Here is a 5,980-nt window from a genome sequence, read left to right as displayed (position 1 = left end):
AAATTATTACAAAGAATTAAATTCTTTATTTAATATAATTATTATTAAATAGAATCAAATGCATAATGAAAAATATATGTTAAATACCCTTTAACATATTTGTTTGCTAAATGATCATTAGTAACATTACCAGTTGCCTGAAGTCACGATTTGTGAGAATAAATTGTCAACCATTGTCCACGGCGGAGAATGTTAAATGCCATAGTTCGGTTGAATGGTTATTGGCCTCATGATTTTCTTTCTTGGTTGCACATTATTTTCTCTGAATTTCAAAACAAACCGAAGATGTCACTTTCCTCGTTGTAAAGATTGTCTACAAGTTAAAGGATTGAACAAAAACTTGTAACTGCAAATGAAGATCCTACTTGCAATAACACTCCTGCCCCTGCTTTTGCTTTCTAATGCATTAGATACATTGTAAATACTTGCCGCCATAACACGTTTCAGACACCAGCTTGCAGACATGTAGCACGACATCTGATGGCTTAGGAACTGTTATGCGCTATTTCTATAAAATTGGTAAGATTTATGGGTGTTTGCAGAAGCACACGACATTTAACCTTAAAATCAAAATAAAAACAAGATTGAGAAGAAAAATATTTTTGGCGAAAGTGAATACAAGTTGCATTAAGAAGTTTTTCTTGAGAAAGAAAACAATTTTTAACAATTTAACATATTTTAATTAAAGTAAATCTATTATGAGCTAAAAATAAATAGGAAAAAAATAAAAACTAATTTAGAATTTAATGAAAATCTCTAATCTATTTTGTCATGTGATTTTATCTGATTAATTAATCATCAAGCAATTTTTTATGGCTTAAAGTGCATATAAAAAAGTTAAATCGATTATATTTTTATTATTATTAAATATTAGGCTATGAATGCACCCCGACCTAAAAGATCTATTGTGCGCCAAAGGCCCAACTAACACAATTCCAGACTATTTATAAATCTCGTTATTACAGTGAGCTTGCTTTTACCTATTTGATTTGGAACTAAGATCCCGCTTCCGAAGTAGTTAAGTCTACGTCTGCTCTTAATATGGATCTTATTGTCTTTATAGCATATGAATACGTGTATGTGCAAGTATGAATATAAGTAAATATCAAGTACATTCTGAAGTAAATTTTTTATTTAATTTAGTCTATAAAAAAAGCACAAGCACATAAGCTAAAAGGTGGATTTAGTTTTTTGTCCTTAATTGATTGCTAATATAATTATTATTCTTGAAATAATTAATTATACAATATTTGTTATTATTGAAAATTATTAATAATTTTTAAACCTTTTTTATTCTGAAATTTAACATTTCTACTCTCAAAAATTCTCTCAAGAAGTTTAATTGACTTGTTAGTGTGCAACTCATATGGAATACCTCTACAGAGAATCATCTCTGATAAGTGGTACGCAGATGGGATTATTAAAGTAAAAACACTTTTCTATCTTTGAATTTAAATATCAGACACGATATAGTTAAGCTGGATGTTATGCAGAAAAAACTTGAAATATCAAATCTGACCATTAAAAACATCTACACTTAGTTTGCTAAAAAACCATGGAAAAGTTAGCTACTTGAAGATTATTGTCAAATTTCATGATTTATTCGATCTAAATTATATAAGTCTACACTAGTCTGGTGCTTTAACTAAACCAAAACCTGCATAGTACTAAGTTATCGGAAAATTGAATCTTAGAAAAATGAATCTTAATCTATCCTATAGTAACCCATCTTATAGATATAGTTCCGTAGATAATGAAGAAAGTGTGTTTTATCTTATACGTCTTGCCCATTTTTGGCTAACAAAAGATTAAGAATCTATTCGGACATCTTTTCTTACTAATCTATTGGAGCTATCATCCTTTAATACTGAAAACATTGCAAAACTTATAGACTCGTCAGATTGATTCACTTTTACTTAAATATTCGGGCACCTTTTTCCACTGGCCTGATTGAACTATTATACTTTAATACTAAAGACATAACAAAGTTTATAGATTTCTACAGATTGTTTCACTTTAACTTAAACGTAAATCCCGATTTTTTGAAATTTTTTCCATATGCTAACCAATTCAGTCTTTAAAGTTTTTCTGGTAGTCCCCTTGGTGCGGTGTATAAATAATAATCTCCTTTTGTGGTATACCTATATATGTTCAAATGGGTCTTGGGGCGTCAAAGCTAGTATATCAACCCAACTTAATCTTATTTAAACACTAAATATTTTTTAAGGTTAGATTTTGATGATTTTCATGTAAAAATTTTAAATTTTGAAGCTGAATATCTCGAAAACTTTTTGGAACGCTTATAATATATCGTAAAAATAATTGTTCAAAATGACTGTCTCTATTACAATCTGTTGGGCGTACCGTAGTGACTTTTTGATTTATAATAAACAATTCTTGGGCTTTAAGTTTTAAGATTTAAGAGTTTATCTATTATTGAGATTATATATAGTAAATATCTACGAATAAAAATAAATGACACAAACACAAGTTCGCATCATTTTAGAAAACTATTAATTATAACTTTCATTATACCAAATTATGAACCTTCCAAGTACTAAATTTTTCTAAATTATTAAAAAATGTATTAAAAAATTTTTGGTTAGTCCACTTGTATACTTCATTAAAGAAATGAAATTACCTTACTAACATATCAAGTCAATGATGAGAAATTATTATAATTGAAAAATGTGAAATATTTGAAAATTAATTAAAATTACTCGAGGAGAAAAGAATCCATTATTAAAATATTAATTTTAGTATTCAGTATAAAATTAACCTTGTTTAGCAAATCAATTTATCTCACTTTCCATAAGTGAAGACATCTATGAAACTCATTACCAATAAATATTTCCACATGAAATTATTCTGTGACATGCAATGGTTATTTGCCAAGATAAGACACTCATTGGTCATAAAAATTTAAAATGAAGATTTCATATGAATCATGCAAAGTTTTCCGCACTACTTACTAATGGAACAGATTCTTCACAATAATAATGACGAAGAAATATCCGTGCAGAAATTTTAGAAAGAAAATTTTCCTCAGTATTAGACGAAGCAGACGATGTAGTTTAGTGAGGCCATACCAAGTTGAATCAAAAATGCTATGCTAAGTTGTTGTGTAGATACAAGATTAAATAAAATTTTATTGTTATCTTCCATGAACTCAATGTCGTGTGAAAAACTAATGAAATTGTGTGAACTTGTGCGAATATCAAATGCATCTCTAACAGAAGTCGATAACTGCTTAAGTGGTCCAAACGCGTCTAAACTCTTTGGGGAGATCACACGTCCACTAAGACTTAGGCTTAAGTAGAAATATTTTTATTTTTAATTGGTTCAGATGAACCAATCTTTCGAAGAGACAAAATCGTACGCGTGTTGCACAATTAAAAATAAATACTTTCTCTAATTTTTTTATTGGAATGTGCTTTTCTCAAATATTTTTATATAAATGGTATATAAAATATATAAGTCTATTATTATTTTTGAATTGTGTGTGATTTACACTGCACTGCATTATTTTTCAAACGCATGTTTTCTAAAAAATGCAACACTTTTTACATTTGGTCAGTAAGAAACGAGTTGAGCCCATAAATCAAAAGAAAATAGTTTTATTTTTAATGAAACGAAAGTCTTATAAGTCAAATAAGTACGAGTAGATGCTACATTTAATTAGTAGCTTATTTCAGACGTGTACCCAAGAGAATACATGAAAGTACGTTAAGCGGTTTACGACATAAATGCCTAATAACCGTAACTGCTCATTGTATTGAACTGAAAAATTAAATCCAATTAATTAAAATTTTAATTTAATTCATTTATTGATTTATTTACTTTTTTTTATTATTTATTTATGCCTACAATTAATTTGTTATTAACTTTTTACTGATTTATTTATTTATAACTTTACAGAAATCTCACCTTATATAGATATAGTGCTCTGTCCAATCAGAGAAGAGCCTTGGAGCTGTGCTAAGCAACAATCTGCGCGTATACTTGATGTGTGGGATGCTGAATTGCGATCACAGTGGCAGAAATTAAAAGGTAATAATCATAAAAATAATATAATGAATAATTACATATAAATAATATTGGAATTCATATATCACTTGATCACGGATTTAGGCGGCTGAAGATTTAGATTTTGCAAATCAGACTGACGAAGAAGTAGTAACTGATTTACAATAGCTTTCTTACAAATTGTTGTTTTTATTTGAAAAGCTTAACATAAAACTCCATATAAAAAAATGTTCCAAAAAATTTGGACATTGTATAAAATTTTTTGTAAATGAAATTTTATATCAATTTTAAGTACGGATGGATATTAGTACTAAGCTTAAAACGTAAAATAGCATTAAAAAGCTTTAAGTGAATTTTTTAGTACTCTTTACTGCAGTTCTGAAGAATTCAAGTTCCTTAATTTGTAATCGTATAAGTTTGTATAATCCTTACATATTAACTAGAGATAACAGATTTTGAATATTAACAAGATATTGCTCGATTTCACCTTTTAATTATGTCGCTTAGAAAATTTTCTGATTAAAAGCTTACATATCGCTAAAGGAGAACCAATCTATTCTTCTTCCAAAAGAGTTTGAGTGATGGTTCAAAAAATTATAAAAATATAATATATTATAATATTTTCTATTATTAGCAGTTCTTTACATTTTTGTATTTCTTCAATAATATAAATTGAAAACTAAGAAATAAATACTTATCCAAATAGATTATGGTATAACTATAACTCATAATAAAAACTTATAATCACATACTTAATTTGTTGATATATATATAACTATATATAACAGTATCTACCTTATAACTACAAATTTTATTAGAAATAAATATCTAATTATTGAACATTTTAACTTAACAGAGTTATGTTAATAACATAACCGGCGAAAGTTTTCTAATACCAAACAGTAGTTTACATATTTACTTTTTCATATGCTTTCAATATAAAATTTTTCTTGACAATTCGTTAAATTCTAAGCCATTAAATGCAATGAAAATTGCACATATTATGAGTTTGACACTTTAGTTATCAATCTTACCGATACATTCTGCTTAATTTCTTCTTAAATGTTTTATTTCAACTCCACATGAGATTACTACCAATAATCAGTACAAAGTTAAAACACAACTTTGTTTCTTTATCTCAGTTATGAATCTTGAAACTAGCTTAGTAAACATTTTTTTCGCCTACTGAATATGTCACAGACTGACCCACTTTCTGGCTGACTAACTAATGCAAGCAAATAAAACTGCAACACTTCAATAAAAGCGAAGTCCGTCTCGACAAAGACATTTGCGTGCAATTGCAGTCACTATCTGCGGTCAAACTCCACGTTTTACAGCTTTTACGGCTTGACAGTAAAGATTTTATGAGCTCTTTTCAATGACCGTAAAGTCAACACTTACGCAGTGCAACGCCTTAATGGGCAATGGTAATTGTACCCTAAACTATGAAATTGACAGGTAGTGAATCGCATGCTGTTGGAAGCGCCACTTCAGGCCTCATATTTTACGGTTTGTTAGCTATGAGAGCTAATTTGCTTAACCGCACAATAATTGTCGATAATAACTCAAATAAACTGATAAATACTTTTTTACAGTTGAGGCGGATAGTCAGCTGAATGCGACATTGGCGAAACGTGGTTACAGTGCTTCTGAAATTACAATAAAAGAAAAACCATCGAGCATTTTAAAGAAAATTGAGATTGGATCAAATTTTATGAAACAGTATTTAGTGGAGACAATGGATGGGTGAGTAGTTAATAATATATATGTATATATATATATTACTTCATTTAATATAAATCACAATTTAATTATCTAAAAATCATATAAAGCGAGGAAGAACCTTTAATCAGTGAGGCAGACAAAGCTGAAAGTTTAGTTAATAATAGTCGCTCTGATGATGAAAGTGATGATGACACTGAAGCAGATGAAGATGATGATGAAGATGAAAATA

This window comes from Teleopsis dalmanni, chromosome 1 (assembly GCF_002237135.1).
Source record: "Teleopsis dalmanni isolate 2A chromosome 1, ASM223713v2, whole genome shotgun sequence".
Classification (NCBI taxonomy): domain Eukaryota; kingdom Metazoa; phylum Arthropoda; class Insecta; order Diptera; family Diopsidae; genus Teleopsis; species Teleopsis dalmanni.
Note: the sequence above shows the minus strand (reverse complement) of the source record.